The following is a 22,922-nucleotide window of genomic DNA, read 5'->3' on the forward strand; positions in this document are numbered from 1 at the left end:
TGTCTGACCTCCTGCATGGTACAGTCCAGAGAACCACAGACACTGATTCCTGTATCAAACCCAAAACTCCTGGTTAAGCTACAGTGTATCTTTTAGAACGAGGCACCCAGTCTTGATTTAAAGACTTAGTGATGGAGAATCCACTGTGTTCCAATGGTTCATTACCCTCGTTGTTAAAAATTTGCCGCTTTTTTCCAGTCTGTCTCCTTCTTGCCGTCACATGCCCTAAGCATCCAGGTGGACTTAAGAATGCTTGCCTTAGCTGCAGGTTTTGTTATCTGTGTCACCCCACTGCCAAGCCTCTCCTCTCCATTCTCTGTAGGGAAATAGAAGAAATTCCAGACATTCTTTGGAAGGGAGAGGGTTAAGTTTAAAGAGCTGGATGTCTTGTCTTTCGCTGCTGGTGGAGGAGGGGGTTGAACTGAGCCTGCTCTCTGGAACTGCTTTATTATGGGTTTGATGACATGGCCTTGGCGTGTCCTTGGTGGGTTTGGTTAGATAGCTCTTCCTTGTCCAAGGGTCCTCAACACAGAGCTTGGCAGCAACACCGTAGAAAGCATTTACTTTGGAAGATATGCTTTTAATAAAGAGAGTTGCAATTGTCTAGCCCCTACCTATTTGAAGCTAAATTATGCAAAAGGGCCACGTTAGCTTAGCATTCTGAAGTCACTAGGTGCTGTACTAACATAGTAATAGACTAACTCTGCCGTCAAGAGCTTACAATTTAAACAGACAAGACAAAGGGTGAGAGGGGAAGTAGAGGCACAGAGGTGAACTAATGGGCCCAAGGTCACACAGCAGGTGAGTGGTAGAGCCCTATCTACTGAAATATGCTCTCTCCCCTAAATCCCTGTATCTCAGTCCTCTTACTTGGACTCTTGAAATTCTGTCTTAAGGCTTTGTCTACATGGGAGAAATTGACCGACTTTGGAACAGCTGTAAAAATAACTATCCCACTGTAACTATTCTGGTGGAATTTAGCTTTGAGTGGATTAATTATTCTGTAATAGTCACTTTATTTCAGAACAGTGTCTCCACATAGGAAATTATTCCAGAATAGCTGTCTCCTCCCCCCCACCCCCCAAAGACAAGCCCTTAGACAAAGAAGAGGCTACTGGCACTCATCTTCCCATTTTCCTAGATGACTATGTGAAAATAACTTACTTGTGGTCTCTTAGAATGTTGATAGGCTTTACTTGATTTAAAGGAGATGCTACCTAAGAAGAGTAATAAGAATTACCGATCATGAAAGGACATCTAGAACTCCTGGTGCCCAGCTCTGCAAGTAGACCTCTCCGTGGGCTCTTGGATGTAACACATCCTAGTTGCCAATACTTCCCCAAGGACTTTTATATTCTGGAGGAGACCTGTGGCACCCCCCCCCCCAAATTAACTTGATGTGGGCATTCTGGGATGTGCAGAATGTGCCCTATGCGTCTTTTCCCCAGTGTCTTTATAAAATAAGTCTCCAGCTGCAAGTGGGTAAGTGGCCAAGTCTTGGCTTCCTAAGCAAACACACAACTCATACTTTCACCCATTGTAAAATGCATGGCCCCTTCAGACAGGCAGCTAAAGTATAGCTGCATCTCCAGTTCTCACTAGGTAAATCACTGAAAATAAATACCAGTTCTGCAGGTAGTGCATGCACCAATGCTCTCCCAGTTCACTGTACATTTTAATGTAACAATTGGATTCTCAGCCCTTCCCTGACTTCTTGCCTGGGAGAATGTTGAAGAAAATATAAAGGGCAGAGCAGCCGTGGTCTTGGTCACCCAGGTCCATCCAGGAAGGCATAGACAAACAGCTACCCACCTGTCACTAAGTTAAAAAAGTATTATGTTCTCCAAGTGGTTTGTTTGGTGTTGATTCAAATGTAGTTACAGCTCAGGAAGCCCTCAGACTGGGAAAGGGAGTGGCAACAGAGAGGAGCCTAGCTGCTAGAGCGGGGGTCCCCAATGCAGTGGTGCCCGTGGCGGCATCTAAATGTGCCCGCTTCCTGGCTGGCAGTTGAGCATCCACCGAAATTCGGCGGCATTTCGGCCGCGATGCCTCTGGATGACACCGCTTGCCGCCGACAAGCAACGTCATCCCGAGGCGTCGCCGCCGAATTTTGGCGGATGCTCAACTGCCGCCACGGCGCCAGATGAAAAAGGTTGGGGACCACTGTGCTAGAGGGTATGAAGAGTTGGTTCCTCACCACTGTTTGTCCTGGCTTTGCTGCCTTTCACCCCTTCAGGTATGTCTACTCTGCAATTAGCTGGCTTGGGTGAAGGGGCTCAGGCGTAAGGGGCTGTTAACTGCGGGGTAGATATCTGAGCTCAGGACCCTCCCACCTCATAGGATCCTAGTGCCCAGCCCAAGCCCAAATGTCTACCTGGCCATTAAACAGCCTCTTAGCCGGAGCCCCACAAGCCTGAGTCGGCTGGCACTGGCGGCCTACAGATTTTTAATTGCAGCGTAGACATACCCACAGAATCCAAGCTGCAATCAGAAAATACAACGTATGACTCCACTGTCTCATTCACTCGCTACACCAGTGTAGCAGGCTCCCTTTAATGGCCCTTTATTTAGTTACTAATCTGCGTAGGCTGCCGTGTTTGTCTATATCCTACTGGTCACTAGCATTTTCTGCCCCACACACACTGTTACCCAGGAACTTGAAGCAACTCTTGCTTTCCCTCTCAACAGCCCTGGCACGCGTATATCCTCGGACTGCTTCTAAGTTCTACCAGCTCTCTGACTGGGTCAAGTGATAAGATGTCATTCTTAATGGTGTCAGATATCAGAGGGGTAGCCGTGTTAGTCTGGATCTGTAAAAGCAGCAAAGAGTCCTGTGGCACCTTATAGACAAACACATTGGAGCATGACCTTACGTGGGGGAATACCCACTTCGTCAGATGCGTGCAAATGTTTTAGTCTATAAGGTGCCACAGAATTCTTGATGGTGCATCTCTTGAGCTACAACATGCTGCACTGAGCATCCCTGCTGTGTGCACTCCAAACGAGACCTGGACAAGTTTTCCCATACATGCCTCCTGGTGACAGAGCACCAACAGATTAAAACAGTGAATTCTCATTGGTCACACTCAAGAAACACGCAGAGACCACAAGGAATGTTTTCTGATTCAAAACCTTGTACCTCTCCGATACTTAAACGCTAGTGAGATAAGTTGCTGTCCTGCCTTGCCAAGTGCCCCCATGATGGCATTTGTTACTGCTTGGCTCCTAAAAGTTACCAAATGAAAACTAGCTTCCCGATGTCACAACACTGTAACCACCCTCAAAAATGTTGCCTACCATTTGTGCTGTGATTTCGCTGTAGTAAATGCTATAGCAACTTCCTTTAAAAAGCTCTTGTAATCTAGCTAACTGTTGCTCTGGGTGCTTGAGGTCCCGTATGCACTCATGGTTTAACGTCTACAGTTCGGGGCTGAGGGGAACTAGAATGGTGTTTACTGAGCTAATAAACTTCTCACTAAACACAATTCACAGGCTCTAGTTGGCTAATACCCAGGACCTCAGCTCAATGCTGGCCCTATACATTTTAAAACAAAGCTTTATTAGATGTGAAAACTTTAAAAAACATAAACTACAGATTCAATTCCTCTTTTTACTATTCTCCACACCCACCCCTCCCAAGACATGAAAAAGCCTATAACTATTGAGTGCATTTTAGAATATTTCCATTACAATTCTTTGACTAATGCTGGTCGCCACCAAATCTCTCACCTCCCGCAGAGTCTAGGGTGGGTGGGTGTGTGTGTGTGTGTGTGTGTGTGTGTGAATCTAGATGAGCTCTCGTCTTTAAAGCTGCACTGGGTGGATATTTTTAATCTTATTAATATTTAAAAAACTGAGTCTGACCATTCTACCCTCCTGTGGGTTGTTTGTTTCCGCTGTCTGCTATGGGAATGGGGGAGGAAAAGTGAAGTAATCACTTTATTATTTATTTATTTATTTATTTAACTTCAGTGCTTTGAAATTAATTCCGTGATTCTTCTTATACCCCCAGTTGAAGTAAGATTACCCCCTCCCCTCCTGCCGAGGAGAGAGATCTTCACCTTAGCAGGTTTGTTTAAAATGTCTGTAGGATTAGTAGCAGGATCTTCCTCCTTTCTCCAAGTAAAAGCGTTCTGATTCTGCAGGTTCATTCTGTGGATGTTCTTCCTTGTAATATCATAGTGTTCATAACTCAAATGGGCTTCAAATGCTCTGCTTTTTCAAGGGTGCACAAATTATACCACATAGATAATGTGCTCAATAGTCAGCTGCTTCAGAGCTGGGGTGAAGGGTTAAATACCCCTAGTGATGGACTACTCTACTAGATACATACATAGCTCTCCTTGTTTAGGATGCAGTGTTGGGTGGTTAGATCCAGGGTTTGGGAGTCAGTGAACTTGGGTTTCTATTTTTACTCTGCCCCAACTTGCTCCATGACCTTGGGTGAGACACCTGACTTCTTTTTGTGTGTGTGCGCGTCAGTTTCACCAGGGGCAATAACACATCCCCGAGTTCTGTAAATCACTTTGAGTGTCCTGTAGACCAAAGATGCGATATAAATGCAAAGTACTAGCCTATTCATGTTTAATAAGGTGTTACACATGTGCCTTGAGAGGACAACAGACATGGTAGTTTTGCCCTCCATCTAATGGATTTGTTACCCTTGCCCTTGTGCGGAGCTTTTTGAGGAATTCTATAGACTGTCCTTTTTGGACAGGTGGAAATGAGATGTTCCGAAAAGCAGTTTTCCTGGCCACGATGTACAAGTTTGACTAGGGTTGCCAGCCCTCCAGGATTGTCCTGGAGGTCTCTAGGAATTAAAGATTAATTAAAGATTGTCATGTGATGAAACCGTCAAGAATATGTCCAACCAAAACTGGCAACCCTATGTACAACTTTAAGGGATAACAGTAAGTAGTGTTTTTGAAGAGGTAAGGGAATCATTAATGCACATATACAATAACTGGGTTTGTCAGTCACCCTGTGCCTACTTAATTCTTCTTCCTCATTCCTGATCTTTTGAGGACTTCTTTTGTGATACACACTCAGGGTTTTGTTTTATTGCTGTATGGAGATGTTAATTTTTTATGTACTGATTTGATGCAATGATGGAATAAACCCCTTGGTTCATTCATGCAGCCCTTTTGGTCCAAAAATAACAAGTTTATTATGTCAACTCTTCTTCTTTAATGAATTAAATTGAAATATTGCTAACCATTTTAGGCAAATTTGTATCTAATAGTAACTGAGTTAAGAAATTCAAATGAAGTTAAACAGTCATCAGTGTGGACAATTATGCAGCTTTCTCTGTTTTACAATAAGCAAGAATATCTTTAGTTGTAGGTTTTGGATTTCCTGGCTTTTATTAGCTATTGTTGCAACTCCATTTAATGTTGATTGGTTTATTTGTCTCTTGTCTGTGGTGGTGCCTGCTGCTAGATATCAGGCATGGGTAGTTGAATGAGGACTGGGGGGCAGGAGATATTTTTGTTGTTGTTCTGTGTTTGTACAGCACCTAGCACAGTGCGGTTCTGGTTCATGTCTAGAACACCTAGGTGCTCTAGACAATAGTTAATAATGCAACAATGGCAGCTGGTTTCAAGCAGAATGTCCGCAAAGCAGGGGTATGAGCGAGCTGATTTTCCAGGATGCTGCTCTGGGTAGATATCTGGTGGCATGTTCTGTAGAGTACACCTCACAAGGCCTCAATCTGAGGGCTAATCCGGGCTTGGAGCCAAAGCTAACGGGGATGCTTCATCCAGAGACATGGGTCTAATTTCCCCCAAATGGCAATTTCCTCAGCTGACTCAGGGCCTCCTAGCTCAAGAGGAAGACAGAGGCCATTGTCTTAAATGCCCTTTTGGAGTGGATGCAATGTCCTGGGCCTGAGGTTTACAAACTGGTGTATGAATTTGCACTACCGCTCTGCTGTGAGAGGTAAGGCTTATCCAAAGGCTAACAGGAAAGAGCGCCAAGGGTTTTCTAGCTGCAGAAGCACTCGTGGCACAGGAGAGTGATTGTTTTCATTAGCTCGCTCTTGGGACCTTCATGCCTGATGCTGTCAGTATTTCTGCTTTAAATCTAGCACTTTACAGTACAGTCGTCTGCAAATGGCCGTTTTGCTGGTCCTTTTCTTTTGTAACACGTCTACTCCAGAGCATCCCTTCTCCCATTGAGGGGGGCGTAAAGGGCCAAACTTAGCCCCCTCTTACACCTAAGCACCCACAAGTGAAGACCAAGTTTGGCCTTGGGGTTTTGAAGCAACCTGCCCACTGCCATGCTCGCCTGAGAGCAGGGCCTGATGGGGAGCGAAGGCTGTCTAACAGGGCTGGCTGTCAGTGGAACTTGCTATCTAATATTCTACACATTTCCCAGCATGTTCTTTCCTTTCCAGCTTGGAATGCAGGAACTGCAATGCCAGATCAGAACCAGGATCTGTCTGTCTAGTCTGGCATCCTCTCCAATAGAGGCAAATGCCAGATGCTTCAGAGAAAGGTGACAGGAACCATAAAAGTAAATTTGTTAAGGAATAACCTGCTCATAGGGGAAGCAAGTAGTTGGTTTTATGCCCTGAAGCATGAGGTCTTGTATCACTCAGACTTGCGTAGCTGGGTATTCACATCCTTTTTTAAAAATGTGTTTTTGTTTTGTTTTTTAAATCCTCCTAAGCTCCCAGCCTTCTGTATCTTGTGGCAATGAGTTCCATAGGCTAACTGTACGTTGTATTTCAGTTTTAAATGCATTTTGAGTTATTGAGGGGGGGGGATAAATAGTGCCTGCTTGCCTTTCTTCTCTGTAGCATTCCCTGTTTTGCAACCCTCCATTATGTCTTCTCTGTGAAGCAAACCGCTCCAATCTTTTCTTGCTCTACTCCTACAAAAGTCTTTTCATGCTGTAATTTTTTTTTACCCGTATCTCAATCTTTTTCTATTTCTGCTAGACCTGGAATTCTGTTGGTCATGCCGGATGCTCTATGCCTTAAAATAACTAGCTATGGAGATGATCATCTCATGAGACTGTATTCCAGGATGCTCTAAACAGACACATCAATATTTTTCCTGTTCAGTAAATCATTGCATAAACTCTTCCTTCTCTCTCTCGCCAATGAAAGGGAGGGAGCTGCTGATCCATTCTGTACAGACTTGAGCTCAATAACTGAGTACCATCAAGCGTCTATTGCAGGATGAGATAAGAATTCCCTATCTTCTCTCCCACGCCTAGTGTTTTCCAGCAGCTAAACCCTTTATCACAAACTACATGCATAAACATTGTGTCCTGCCACGTAGGACTATTGCTGGTCGCTGGTGTGAAATAGCCTCAAGCAACACAGCTCAAGAGGGAGAGGCCTTGCCAGCTCCTTGCTTGAGAGGAGCAAGACCTTAAGAAGCACCTCCCTTTCTGGTGTTGATGCAGAAGCCAATTTTAGGCAGGACCAATATCCACCTCTGGGGGTGGCATATTTTAATTTCTGATTTGCAAATTTTTCTCCAGTCACTCAGTGCCCAGGCTTCCCCAGAATTCTGAAGCAGTATTGTATTGAGCTAAGGACGTTGCTCACGGAATGCTTGGGAATCTTGACTCACTTGGGAGGGGAGTTTTCCTTCTGGTGGAATATTCCATTGGGGCAGGGGTGTTTCTTAACAGATTTATTTATATAAATTAGAGAAATTCTGCCTCCAAACCCCTCACCTCACTACCACCATCTTGGAGGGGAGGTGGGGGGGAAGCTGGTGATAAGGACAATATATAAAACTAGCACTGTGTTTGGAAATGGTGCCCTGCTTCATAGCATATTCACCTTAGCAAATACTTACCCTAAACCTCCAATCAATGACTTGTATGCCAGCTGAGGTACCTTATTGCCCAAATCTACCTAATTGTTTCCTGGCCTACTATAAAACGGTATAAAGGTGAAATGTAAGACAGCTTGTCTCGTGGTTAGAACACGGAAAGGGGGAATTTGGGACCTCTTGAGTTCTCGCTTGCTCTGCCTTGGCGCAAATCACTTAACCTCTGCCTCAGTATACCCATCTGGAAACTGGGTATAATAAATCCTCCTCACTTCTGAAGAGTGCTTTGCTTTGAGGTCATCTGATGGAAAAACACTCTATAAATGCATGTATTTCAGTTACATAGTATGGCATTTGATAGTGCTGTACTACTGAGGTTACAGCCTATTTGGGGCAGGGATTCTATTGTGTTTGTGCCGTGTTCAGCCCAAAAGGGCCTTCTCAGCATTACTAGCCAAACAAATAATGCAATGTAAGATGTTTGAGAGTCCCTGTTTCCAGCAACCTGGCAAGAGGGTCAGTGGGCCTGAGCTAGGGAGTTCAGATCTGGATGCAGTTCCAGAATCAAACTTCTCCAGAGATGGGCTGGGGGTGGTTAGTCACGTGGCCTGGTCCCCCTCTACGTGACAGTGCTCTGTGAGCATCTATATCTTAGTGACAGGTGGTCTTTTTCTCTCAGTCTGGAACTGATTTAATGTCACTTTCTCCTCTTTCCTGTGTTGTCATTCTTGGACCCAAAACCGTATTGTACTCACATGCACATGACTGTACTGTTCATGGTTCCAGTGGATTGAAACGAAATAAAATGGAGGGCAAAGGCAGGACTAGTGGCGTTTGCCCAGATTTGTTCAGAACCTCCCAAGAGTGAGCCCAGGGCATGGCAGAGCAGTTTCTGTCCAGCAGCAGTCTAGCCTGCCGCTGACCCTTTCAGTGAGGGGTTCTGGGCTTTGAGTGGCATTAGCAATTGGGTCAGCCTGCCCACTCCTGTTTCTCCACTTCCGTAGCACATCTCCACTCCTCCTCTATCACCGCTCTAAGCCACTTGCTGTATAATCAAGACAAAATGCCTCAGTTGTTTGGATCATTTCAGAAGAGGAAAGTCATTTTCAGGGTCCAGGAATTTATTTTGTGATCTGATGAAAGGCTGTGTCTGTCTGTCTGGCAAAGTTTTATTTAGATTGTGCAGGACAAGCCAAGGGTGAGGGGAAAATGTGACTTGCGGCTATTGCTGTGAAGACCTGCACGGTGAAACTCAGCTAGCTTTGTATCTGGATGTGACAGCAAAACCAGCAGAGTTGCACATGAAGCTATATTTTTGGATCGGAACCCAAGCAAAAGTTTGTCTCTCTCTGGCTGGGCATGCTTTTCTGTCCGGAAACTATTTTGTAGTCTTGTTTTTACTTTAGTAAGAAAGTGTGAAGCTGGTCACGTGAGTTAAATAAACCCTTGCAAATGCTGCTTAAGAAACTTGCTGGCTTCGTCAAACTCAAGGAGTGCCAGGCCATGTGAACACTGGCCGGCAAGCATTCCCAGCTCTATTGCGCTGTGTCCCTCCGAGCTGTAATGCTCTAATGGAAATTCCAGCAGACTCATTATAATCCTTTGTCTGGCTTCTCACTTCTGCTGGAGGACTAGTAGGCTAGGACCCACTGTGTTGCTCCAAAACAGAGATGAAAATGTTTCAGCTGGAATTTCCAGTAGGCTGGTTGTGTCTGTTTAAGAGCAATTGGGAGACAGGTAGTACTATTTCCTTTGTATGTGATTAGGATATGGGGACAGGCAGACCTAGGGAAAGTGGTTCTTTATGGACCAGTTAATGAGTAAATGCTCTTCCAGCTGGCAAGAGGTGTGTCTGGAATAAAGGCTGTGGCAGCTCATGAGTGCAAAAGCCCTCTCTGGGCTTGTACTGCTTCCGAAAGCCTGGTGCACTGTATGCACGTCATATAAATAAAAATAAAACTTTTTGAAAACACCATTTAAAAAACACCTCTGCAAGGCACATGCTTAACTGAAACCAGCCTGGTGATGGCCACCTCATGTGTGTTGAAAGGGGACTGGAGGTGGGGTGGGCGGGGGGGAGAGAAGAAGCAGAGGCTGTTCTGAGAGAACAGTCTCTTGTTTGTTGCATTCAGCTGCCCAAGCTCTAGGCATCACAACCTTGGGAAGTCCCTAGGGACTCTTGATATTTAGCCTTGGTTTGTGTATGTGGATAGAGTGCTCACGTACTAACAAACCTGCACGAGCAGACCTTCAATTCTAGCAAAGGATCAAACCTACTAAATACACTTTGGCATTGCGCTGTTCTCCAGCTTCAGAAAACCAAAGGGCTCTCAGCGATTGACTCAATGGAGTTATTTCTGTCTGTGCCCTTTTACAAAGGCACTGATGCAGAAGATTGTTAGCCACAGGCCATGAAGGGGTTAAATGAAATGCCCAGACCTGAGAGCCCATTCTGTAAGAAGACATGGGCTAGGGAAGGGTTTTGCGCGACGCAGGCTGATGCACTCCCAGCCAAGATTGCAGGCTTATCAGTAAAGATAAACACAGTGGGGTTTCCAAAACCATGCGCTCCAGCCACTTATTTGAAATCCTTTTTCAGAAACCAGGCAAAAATGCAAGATTGTCTTGGAGATAGGAGCTCCTTCCAGGAGAGCCGCCAGCAGACTTTGTAGAAACAGAAGCCATGTATTAATATGTGGTTTGGAACAGGTACAGGCAATATTAGTTTACCTGCTTCAGAACAGTACTTGAGCTGTTGCAATATCATGTAGGCTTAGTTCTGGCTTCTTAATTATGAGCCTTTTGCGGAGTATCCAAACCCAGGGCAATACCAGCCCTCATGCCAGGGCTTTCTGCTGCCTTGGCACCCCAGGGTTTTGTCACCTGTCTGTTTACCATGCTCCATAAATACCCTGCAGGTGCTTTCTTTTCCTTTTGTCCTGGTGCTAGGAGAGGGAGGATGGGGATGAGGATTCATGATGCTTCCTCATACAGGTTGATGTAAAAATGTCAGACCAGGTCTTGAATTTCAGGATACTGAGTGTAGGCAGTTTAAGTCTGTAAAAACTGTCCTCCATACAGTGCCTAGCTCTTATACAGCTTATAGGTAACTGGTTTCTCTCTCTTTTCTTCTTCACTACCAAAAGTGTCACTTTGTGTGAAACTGGAGCTAGATAAACAAAACTAGAATGAGAGTAGCATCTGGCTTCTCCAAGTACCAACCCCTGAGTCAATACTAACAATTCAGAGTGTTCCAGATGTGTTAGGGGACTGGCAGTTTCTCTCACCCCCAAAACGTTTGTGCCATTCTGAAATCTCAGCCTGAGCCTCTCTGTTTTTGCCACAGTGGCTGATTGACACGTGTGTGCAGCCCCTTTATACAGGACTGGACTTGAGTTTTAAAATCCCAACATCTCTGGATTGTGACAGCAATTGGTTTGGTGTTTCAGGCTATGTTTTAGCTTAGTTACTGGCAGTTTAAAAATAGTGTTGCAAACTATTGTACAAATCAACTGGTGGAGAGATTTATTAAAAACAAACATTTATCCCAAATCTAAGAAAGGGCCTCCGAACTTGGGAACGGGGGAGGCTTTTGATTATAGGTGCCCAAATCCACATTAAAACAAATTTAATTTTCACATTTAGATGACTAATGTTGGGTTCCATGTGCTAAAAGGTGTGAGTGAAGAGGACAGCGTTGGTGTGAACGTGGGATTTCCTGGCTCTGTGCTTTCTGTATCATAACAGTAGCATGCAGTGGCACTAACTGAAAAGTGAACTAACTCACTCTATCAGGAAAAGACCAGCTCCAGCCAAAAATTCTGACCCATCAGGGGGAGACCAGAGGAAGAGTGTTTGTTTGATCTCAATTGCTCTTTATTGCTGACAGTAGCATGCTAATGATGTCAGTGGGAGGTGAAAGATGGGTAAATTTCTGCTAGGGCTGAGCTGCATTCATTTTTGTCATCTGGGCTGCCCTGTATTCATAAAGAGGCATTTCTTGTTAGACTAATCTTTGATCTTCGAGCAGTTTGGAGCACTGTGAATCAAAAAAGCTCTTGGTATTTGACTCAGGTGGTTTTTTAGTTTTCTCCTCTCTCCCCATTCTTGTATTTAAAATTGTGAACTGTTGGTGTTTAAGGGAAGTGACAGGTTCGAAATTCTGAGAATAGTCTGAGCCCTTGTGATCAGTGGCCATCTGTCGACCACAGCATGTTCAGCTTTTGTTTGACTTCTGATGCCGAAATCTTCAAGTGCCTCCTGAATGTCCATTACTTACTCTTCCAGCAGGGGCAGATAGACTCCAGCCTTGGACAAGGATATTTAAATAGACTTTCAATCCCCTCTTGGTTTGAGGTTTTATCCCACTGATGCAATTTGGGATCCTTTCTACATTGGACACCTACATGCTATTTGTATGTTTTGCCACAGACTTGCAGCGTGAAGACAGAAGCAGCAAGTGAGCACTCAGAAGGGATGCTCAGCAATGTTTGTGTGGTTTGGAGAGTTGACCTAAATAGTCTCTGGGTCCTTTTTATATGTCTGTAAAGCAGGGATCTGCTAGAGAGAGCAGTAGGGCCACTACTAGGGTTGCCAACCGTCTCGGGTTTGCCAAGAGTCTTCCGGAATCGGGCTCTATCTGCTGGAGGCTACTGAAGCCAAACCGGAAGATTTTAGGCCACTAAAAGTCCAGTGGCGCAGTGGGGCTAAGGCAGGTTCCCTGCCTGCCCTGGCCCCGCGCCGCTCCCAGAAGCAGCTGGCACGTCCCTGTGGCCCCGGGGGTGGAGGGCCAGGGGATCTCTGTGCGCTGCCCCCCCATCGCTGGCTCTGCAGCTCCCATTGGCTAGGAGCCTGCCTTAGCCCCACTGTACTGCTGACCAGGAGCTCTCCAAGGTAAGCGCTGCCCGGAAAGAGCCCACACCCCTCACTCCTCCTGCACCCCAAACCCCACCTGGAGCCAGCACCCCAACCCCGAGCCCCCTCCTGCACCCAAACTCCCTCCCAAGCTTGCACCCTGCACACCAGGCTCAGCCTGGAGCCCCATTCCACACTCCAAACCCCTCGGCCCCAGCCCAGAGCCTACACTCCCTTCTGCACCCCAACACCTTGCCCCAGCCTGGTAAAAGTGAGTGAGGGAGCAATGGAGGGAGGGGAGGAGGAGGGGGCAGGGCAGGGCAAGGGTGTTTGGGTTTGTGTGATTAGACAATTGGCAACCTTAGCCACTACTCCAGTGCTTTAATCCCAACCCACTTTCTTGGTTGGTAAACTGCAGTTGTGTTCTGAATGAAAAGCAGGGGCTCTGTCCCTTCCTTTACAGAATGGAACTTCTCAATGCAGGTGAAGCATGTTGTGCTACAGATGGATCATCCTGGATGTTTCTGCAACTAAAGTGTGTGTGTGTGTGTGTGTGTGTGTGTGTGCGCGTGCACGGTGTTGAAAGTCAGCAGTAAGCATTGTGCCAACCAACTGTATTACACTGCTGCTATGCCCAAGACCTGTATTATAGATCTGGGCTAATTTTGCCTTTTATAAATAAATGTGAGACTTCATAGACAGAGCATTGTTTTGCCACTAATTAATTCTAATCAAACTTCAGCTGTGTGCGAACATAACTGACAGGTTTTTTTTAATCTGGGTTTATTTTCTTTGTGAATGCATCTAAGTAGAGGGCAGGTGGAATACCTCAGTGCTGGGTGCTGTAAATGCTTAGATGGAATAAGAGGAAACAAGATAAGTGTACAGGGGGCAAAAAACCTGCTCTGTTTGAAAAATTCTCCAAATCAAGGAGAAGGGCAAATGTCTAAGGTTCAGATATTACGTTTATCAAAACCTGATGTTTAACTCACTAAAACAAATGCAGATGAAGAACTGTGCCTGCCTGCTACTAGAATCTAGTGCCTCTGTGGCAGTGCTGAGCACTAATGTCCAAGTACACTTCCCTTGCCGTTGTGCCCTTTCTTTAGCGATCACCAGAGGGAATTCAGACGCTGCTACAAAGAAGTTTGTTTGGGGAAAATGTAAATCCTCTCATGCTCTGGTTTTGCATTGTATCTTCATGTCTGGGCCCTTAAATGAGATATGGAGATGAATTGGGTGCCAGTTAACTGAATTCTGGGGGGACAGATGGGAGGACATAGTATATCCATTTTCCTCTAATGCGACACTTTCTGAATTGACTCTTTTTTTTTTTTTTGGGCAGGGGGTGGGGAGCTGCTGTTCAGTGAGAGGGATAAGCCACCACTGAGGCTAGGTTTTTCTTTTAAAATAAAATCAGAAATCTGGGCCTGGGGAGGACCTCAAGAGGACATTTTAGTCCATCTCCCTGCACTGAGGTAGGATGAAGTATACCTAAAGCCATCCCTGACAGGAGTTAGTGTAACCTGTTTCTTAAAAGCCTCCAATAATACGGCTTCTACAACCTCCTTACATGACCTGTTTGGATATTAAAACTTTTTTCCTATCTAAATCTCCTTGCAGCAAACTAAGCAGATTACTACTTGTCCTAGCCTCGGTGGATATGGAGAATAATTGATCAGTCCTCTTTTAAACAGCCTTTTATTCATTTGAAGACTGTCATGTGTCTCTTCAGCCTTCACTTCCCTAGGCTAACCATGCCCAGTTCTGTCAACCTCTCCTCATGGGTCATGTTTTCTAAACTTCCCCCCACCCCCCGACTCTCTCCAGTTTGTTCATGTCCTTCAAATGTGGAGCCTAAAACTGGACACAGTACTTCAGCTGAGGCCTCGCCAGTGCTGAGTAGAACGGAACAACTATCTCCCCCTGTTTTGCATATTGCATTGTTAATACATCCCAGAATGGCATTTTGGCTCCTGCTCCCCCCGCCCCCCCACCTTTTTTTTTTTTGTGCAGCATCATATTGACTCTTTGAATTTGTGATCCACTATAACCCCACATCCTTCTGTGCAGTGCTGCTGCCTAGCCAGTTATTTCCATGTTGCATAGGGGCTTTTGATTTTTTTTTCCTTCCTAAATATTGTACTTTGCACTTCTCTTTAGTGAATTTCATCTTGTTGATTTTTCAGACCAATTTGTCAAGATCATTTTGAATTCTAATCCTGTCCTCCAAAGTGCTAGCAACTCCTCTGACTGTGGTGTCATCTGCAAATTTTATAAGCATACTCTCTACTCCTTCATCCATCATTAATGAAAATATTGATTAGTATCTGAGCCAGGCTAGATCCCTGTGGGACTTCAACTGATATGTCCTACCAGTTTGACAATGAGCCGTTGATAACTGCTCTTTGAGTATGGCCTTTCAATCAGTTATCGTGGTAGATGTGCAAAAGTCGGTTGGAAAAAGCTGACTGACTAACTATCCACTTTGGGCGTAAGGTTTTTTGTTTGACTCAGTGACATGCTGCTACCAGTTCCATGTTTCAGATAACATGCCCCTACTAGACACTACACCACTCTTGACACCGAAGGTGTTCAAAAGTAGGCAGCATGGATTCTGGATACACTAAGCAATTCTTAACCCATGTCCTGAACATCCAGTACCCACAGTAATGATCCTGTTGCCTGTGTTTCTTCTGAAAATCTCCCACTATGGCTGTAGCATGAATGTGAACAACACAGAAGCACATGCATTCTTCCTCGCTGCCCTTTCTGGACCTGTTCTAAGCAGTTAGATGATGCAACTGGAAGCGTCTGAGTCACGTCTACATTATGGTTTCCACTGCTGCCACCACCATTAATAAAATCTAGGTCCCTGTTTTCCGTGTGTGTGTGTGTGTGTATAGCCAGTGCATGCTCCTGAACCAGGCGTGAAAGCTTAACAGCAAGTGTACAAGGCAACACGCCATTCCAGCATTGTTCCAAAAAGCATGGTTGAGGTTAGCAAGCTTGTATGCAGGGATACAGGCTAAACATTTTTAAAGTGCTTAAGTGACTTGGGTCTTCCCTGGGGACTACATAGTGAGATGCAGAAGGAAGGCTTGTGTGTTCAAATGACCCTTAAAGCTATGCTGGTGGGAGCTTTAACTCCAGGGCGGCCTGTCAAAGGGTAGGGACCACCAGAAAAGCAGCCAACTGGCCCTTCAGCCTAACCTGTCCCAGTAAAAAAGTTAAGTTTTTTGTTTTTTTTTATAGAAACACAAAGAAGGTGTTCTGGCAAACAACATGATAGAGAGGGAGGGTGGGGTCTTGTTCATGCCCTAAGACAGTGGTCTCCAACCTTTTTATGCCCAAGATCACTTTTTGAATTTAAGGTCAACCTAGGATCTACTCCACCCCTTCCCCAAAGCCCTGCCCTGCTCACTGCATCCTCCCTCTCTCTGTTGCTCGCTCTCCCCCACCGTCACTCCCTTTCACTGGGCTGGGGAAAGGGGTTGGGGTTCAGGAGGGGGTTCAGGCTCTGGGAGGGAGATTGGATGCAGGAGGCGGCTCTGGGCTGGGGCAGTGTTGGGGTGCTGGTTCTGAGAGGGGGGGTCGGAGTTGGGGTGTGGCCTCCCTGCCTACCCTGGCCCTATACCTCTTACCTGGGGCGGCTCCCGGTCAGCGCACAGCAAGGCAAAGGCAGATTCCCTGCCTACCTTGGCCCTATGCCTCTCCTGGAAGGGGCCAACGCGTTCCTGGCCAATGGGAGCTTCGGAGGCAGTGTTTGCAGGTAGGAGGAGCACGCAGAAGGAGACCCCCCGCCCCCAGGGCCATGCTGGCTGCTTCCAGGAGCAGTGTGGGGCAGGCAGGGAGCCTGCCTTAGCCCCAGCCCTGCTACACCACTGGAGATTGCAGTCAAGAGAGATTCTCTAGGATCGACCAGATGGTGACCACTGCCCTAAGCAAAATGTGATGGCATGGGAAGGATTCAGATTCAGAAGTGACTTGGTAGCATTAGTCCCCTTGAATTTCTTAGGCCATGTCTATGCTACAAAATTACGTGGACCTAACTTACATTGGCATACAGTCACTGCAGTTATTAAATCACTTGTGTGCGCAAACTTGGCTCACGTCAGCAGTGCGCGTCCTCACCAGGAGCACTCGTATGGATTATATTGTCCGTGCGGGGCATTGCGGGCCGGCTCCTGAAAGCCAGCAACAGTTGATGGAAGCAATGCAGTGTCTACACTGACGCAGCATCAACCTAACTACATAGACGTTGACTCTACGCTGCTTGGGGGGTGGTGTTGCTTAGGGCAGGTCTACACTAAAAACGCTGATGCCACTGTCGCACTTCAGTGAAGATGCTGGGAGAGCTCTCCCCCGTGGTCATCACATCGGCATAGTTAATCCACCTCTCTGAAGAGCAGTAGCTGTGTCAATGGGAGAAGCTCTCCCATCGACATAGCACTGTTTTTGGGGAGTGGGGGGAAGTAGGTTAGTATAACTCCTCCCCCCCTCGAGTTATACCAATATAGGTCTGTAGTGTAGACCTGGTGCAGAGAGGAACTTACGTTGGCAGTAGCCAGATTTAACTGAAGACACTCCCACAGCTAGGTTGACACGAGGCAGCTTACCTCAACCTAACCGTGCAGTGCAGACAAGGCTAAAGTGACTTAGGAACTTGTCACATAGGGACTTCTGGAAATTTTACTCAAGGTCTCCTTTGCCTGGCTGCCAACAACTGTCTTTCATGCCTAGAATGGGAATGCTCTTCAGCAAGGTAAGGCTGCTAAGGCGGCTCAGAATTTTCCCAGGAGCTGGGCTGGGAGAGGCCTTTGATCCCCATGGTCTTTAATATTAAAGAATAGGAGTGTGGGACCCTACACGAAACAATTGGCAAACAGCCTCTCTGGAAACCACTCTTGCTGCCTGGGGCCATAGTGCATTCCAGAGACTTGCTGCAAAGAGCTGCCTTCTCAGCATGCCTCCCAGGCAGGGTAGGGGATAAGACAGGCCTGCTGTAGGTCTCATTCTAATGCTGCCTCTGTCATTGGGCTGCAATACTCACAGAGAGTCATGGCCAGAGCCTGGGACCTTTCTGAAGCGTGTTCAAAACAATATGTTGGTGCTACTTGTGTTCTGGTTACGATGGCTTAAAGCAGAAGCTGAGCCTTGGCACGTGTGTGGGGTGAGGGGGTGGGGTTCAGTCATACATGCTGCACAAAAATGTCTGTGTGTGAACTCCTGCCACACATTACTGGGAAACAAACATCCCCTGCATTTTCACCCCACTTCCCTCCCCCCCTTAACTCCAGTTGTTCAAAGATGTTTCTAGAGCAGGGATATTTCGTTAAATGAAAGATAAAATTCTCATTTCCCAGCTGATTTGGCCGATGTTCACAATGTTGTTCTATTATTAATGTGGTGTGTGGGGAATAAAGATCTACATGAGTGAAAATGTGCCCTGCTAATATTAGAGAGATACTGTATAACTTTGCCTAAGGATAAAATGTAACTTTAATTGAAAGCTGCTGTAACCTGGTAGGCAATAATCCATCTCCAGGATCTCTAGTTTAAAAAAAAAAAAAAAAAATTAAACACAGAGCCAACTCTTACCGCTGTCTCTCTCTTAGCGCTACATGCTCTCTTTGATCCAGGCATGAATGTCACTATTCCCAAGAGCAGGGTGGATAAAAATATTTTTAATAAAAAAAAACCCTACAGTTTTTTATTTAAATTAGATTTTGTTTAAATACAGGGTGTGTGTGTTTTTTTTTTTTTACATTAACCTATTTAAAATTAAACTTGAAATTATGACAACCTACATTAAGGCCTAAACTTTATAATAATCTGTTAGAATAATTTACATTAATACCATTAAAATTAAGCCCTACGTTTGCTGCCAAGTTTTAAAGAAAGTCAAACCACTGAGCTGCTGGAAGTTACAGGCTAAACACCTGTAACCACATTTGTTAAAGAGCTAAACCAGCTTTTAACAGTAGTCTCCCCTGCAGATGCAGAGAATATTTTCTTCATTTTAATTCAGTTAATTAAAACAGTTAAAAACCAATTGAGAGCTGAAAATGCAGGAAAGTTTTGTTTTCCTCTTCCAATCTGTGAATTAAGAACTAGGTGTGAGGGTAAGATCTACTAGTTCTAAAATCTTGAAGGTCAGGGTGACCAGAATCTATCAGTTCAATTCATTAACTAGTCATACTTCCTTTATTTAATAAATTAGTTTCTTATCAAAACATCTTTTGGTACCAAAAGATGTTTTGATATCAGGCACTTTTAAAGTAGTTTAATTTAAAAAAAAATAATTGTATAATTTTGAATTGAATTTCCATCCAAATAGAGCTGGACGCAAATCATATTTCTTATTTACTAAACTTTTTCTTGCATCTTTAAGCATTTTCTAACATAGTAAATATAAAAAGTAAGAATCTGAATAAAGCTCAAGTTGAGCTATATAATTTGTGTATAGATATAGTGTAGTCTCCTGGTTAGCAAAGAGAAGCATCAAAGGCTATATTTAGTTGCAAATAACGTGTTAACAAGAATCCACTTACTTCAGGAAAATAAAGTACAGGGCAAAATGCAATTTAAAAATCGATAATTTAAATCAGGGTTTCCTGCTTGCTGATTTAAATTAATCTACCCTTGCCCATAGCCACAGGTTTTTATATGAAGATCTGTGTGCTTCCCAAAAATACATTTATTCAGCAGCAAAAAACTAATATTATTGCAGAGTTAAGGTTGCTTGGTAGTAGGTGAGCCCCTTGCAGAACTTAAAACGTCTCAAAACCAGGAAATGCTCCCTTAAGGTTGTCCGTACCATCTTAACTCTGCCCTCGTTTCAGCAACGCCTCAATATGCCCCAGTAACACACAGTTGCTACAATGTCCCAGCTCTTCACATAGCCTGGTCATACTCACTCACTGTTAAAAGACAAAAAGGGCGGGGAGTGGGGGGCGGGGGGGGGAGAAGTTGCCCAGGCCCTCCTTGTGCACAGAGGGACAACGGTTCAGACTAGAAACATCATCAGTGTCAAGGTGTTCACTGGGGCAGTGGTGTCAGCACATTCCCTTGGACTACCCAGGCAAGCACAAAGTGGCTGCCTAGAAATCGTTTTTTCTTTCTTGGCGTGTGCACACTTCAGTCCTTCCAGACTGCACATCTGTGCAAGGGAAGTGAGCATGTTCTTAAATACCATTCACAATGTGGGCCCTCCAAAGACTTGGTGGGTGTCATGCACTACCTTGGGTGAAAATTGACTGATTGGAGACCATTTTGACACACATCACAGCAATACATTTGATCTTCAGCTCTGCGCAAAACAAGACAAACCCTAGAAACTTTCAATTTTTTTTCTCCGGGATTGTATCTCTGGAACCCCTGGCTCAAATGACTCCAAATGTGGGTCACTAACCCTGCTCTGCACTCCCACAAAACAAAACAAATTTCAAGAAAATCCATGCAAGCGTTTATACCCCTGAGCATAGGTGCTGACTCTGGGTGCTCCAGGGCAGGAGCACCTACAGGGGGAAAAAAGCCCCCCCATCAGCTCCCGCCCACCCCCTGGCTCTGCCCACCCACTGATAGCCCCATGAATCAGTGCCTCCCCATGAACAGCTGTTTTGGAGAGGCTGGGAGGGAGCGGGGAGGAGCAGGAATGCAGCATGCTCGGGGGAGGGGGCAGAACTAGGCGGGAAGAGGTGGGACCTGGGGGGGAAAGAGGTGGAGTGGGGGCAAGGCCTGGGACAGAGCCGAGGGTCGAGCATCCCCCAGCAGTTTGAAAAGTTGGCGCCTGTGCCCCTGAGCAATGCAGTTATCCCGATCTAACTCTCAGGGTAGACAGCACTATGTCAATGGCTGGGCTTCTCCCCTCGGGCAGGTGGAGTACCTACATGGCGTGGGAGAAGCCCTCCTTTTGGCATAGGGATCATTTTCACTGAAATAGTACAGTGGCGCAGCTGCACTACTGCAGCATTTTAAGTATAGACAAGCCCTTAAAAGCATCCGCCTTTAAACAGGAGGGCTTGAGGGACGATGGAGGGAAAAGGCTCCTTTGCTTGGCCATCTGTAGCATTGGAGGCTCTAAAAGGTCTGAAGTGGCCCATCCCTCACACTGTGAAGTTCTGAGCTGAATGAGAACACCCCCTGGAGACGACTACAGCTGTGAGATGTGTGAACTACTCCATTCATCTCTATGGGGGTTCCATCCCTTGTGTGTGTGCTTTAGAGCCTATGAAATAGATGACGTTTACCTGTTCTCTGCACCCCACTCAAAGGGGCAGACCCTGGCTCATGTGGGGAGTGGGCCTCTGACCCTTCCAAAAGGACAGGCTCCCCCAGAACCAGCTCACATGGCGGGGAAGTAAGGAATAAATTGGACCGTGAGGGGGTCCAACCCCTGTAGATGGGCATGGTCCCTCCAGAGCCTGGAGTGCACAAGGGCAGCAACAAGAGGGGCTCAGACACCCCCACGGGGCAAAGCTCCCCATATCTGAGCTCTAATAAAACCATGCAACACCCTATAGTTTCTCCCTTTTATAGACCGCAGAACTGAGACCCGGAAAGTTTTGTGTGTTGCTTGAGTTAATATGGTAAGTCACTCTAAATAGAGATTAGAATTTAAGACTTGCTGATTCCTGGTCCCTGGCTCCAAGTTTATGACTATGACTACTATGATGTACCTAGTTTCAGGGCCTACTTTCTTTGTTTTCTCCCACAGTCTCTGAAGCAGCAGCACAAACTGTTTTTTGGGAACAGGGTGCATTGCATGTCTACATTGTACGGACTAAATGGGTCCAGAAATGAGAGAGACTGAAAGGAACTTGATCTTCTGTGGTGTTCTCCATAAGAACTATGGGGGAGAGGAATCCATATCTGCTAAATGAGGGGGGAGAAACGGAGGACTGGCTCTGTAGGTGGCAGTTTTGGTTTTTGGTTTTTTTTTTGTAAGGGTTTTATAGAGAAGCATTTGAGTGTGCCTTTAATCTTGGAGTATTAAAACCTTTTTGTAAAATGTCAGATGGTAAAGGAAGGATGGCAAATTGTAATCCAGGTCAGACCTGGGCTATGTCCTCTTCCTTTGTTTTTCACATAGCCTATGGGATGAAGGAGCACAGCTGAGTGTGCTTGCTGTGCAGTTACCGCTTGCTCGCTGCAAACACCCCAGTTGCACAAGTGGCTCAAACTTTGATCTTTTTGTTGTGGAAATGAAATCTGAGACTAGGAAACCTGCCCTTAGTCACAAACAATGTGGTGGACATTACCCAAACCCAGCTGGAAATGCAAGTGCAGCCAAATCTGATCAAAACAAAAACACTTTTCCGCCCAGCCTTTGCCCTCTGGTGTGTATATAACCTGCTCTTACCAGTGGCTTCCACTCCAGCTTGCCCAGCTCCGTTTGTGATTCAGGCCCTAGTCCTACACCTGAAACGCCCAAATCCAAATACTCCCAAGTGCTGTTGGGGATAATGTTTAAACCATGGGTGCAATTAAGCTTTAAGCAGTAAGCCTATTTGGCGAGGGGCACACCTATTGCCTGGACAAGCCATGAGAAATTATCTGTCTTTCAAGCTGACAGACTGTTCCCCAAATACTGCTGGAAGGGCTAGAAGATGCCACAAGACTCATAACTCTTCTGGTATTTATTGTAATAACTCTGAACAGGCTCTGTGTGGATGGTCGATGCTGCCACAGCAAGGTGGACCTCTGTGTATTTGAATAATAAATCGGGTAATGGATTGTGAAAACGGTGTTGCTGGGATCCAGGGCACCATCTTTACTGCCCCTTAAAAACTTGCTGTAAGCACCTTGGTCATCACTGGAGGAGGAAAGGGGGCAAGTCCAGTTCCCTTCTCTTACGAATTCAGTGATTCCTTCTGGCCTTGGAATCTATGTGGTCATCTAGTCTGACCCCCTGTGTACCACAGGTCATAGAACTTCTCCCAAAATAATTCCTAGAGCATATCCCTTAGAAAAACCTCTGATCTTGATTTTAAAATGGTCAGTGATGGAGAATCCACCATGACCCTGGGTAAATTAAGCGCTGGAACAATTACTCCTTATTTCTAGTCTGAATTTGTCTAGCTTCTGCTTCCAGCCATTGGATCATGTTAGACCAGGGGTTCTCAAACTGGGGGTCGGGACCCCTCAGGGGGTCATGAGATTATTACATGGGGGGTCGCGAGCTGTCAGCCTCCACCCCAAACCCCACTTTGCCTCCAGCATTTATAATGCTGTTAAATATATGTGATTTTAATGTAGGGGGGGGGGTCGCACTCA

General features: G+C 45.7%; 1 protein-coding gene across 1 annotated transcript in view; it reads left to right on the forward strand.

Annotated features, from left to right (window-relative positions):
• The window catches only part of HIC2 (HIC ZBTB transcriptional repressor 2), a 118,614-nt gene that overhangs the window by 42,127 nt on the left and 53,565 nt on the right, over positions 1–22,922 (forward strand). The window lies entirely within an intron of this gene.

This window comes from Mauremys reevesii, linkage group 18, assembly GCF_016161935.1.
Source record: "Mauremys reevesii isolate NIE-2019 linkage group 18, ASM1616193v1, whole genome shotgun sequence".
NCBI lineage: Eukaryota > Metazoa > Chordata > Testudines > Geoemydidae > Mauremys > Mauremys reevesii.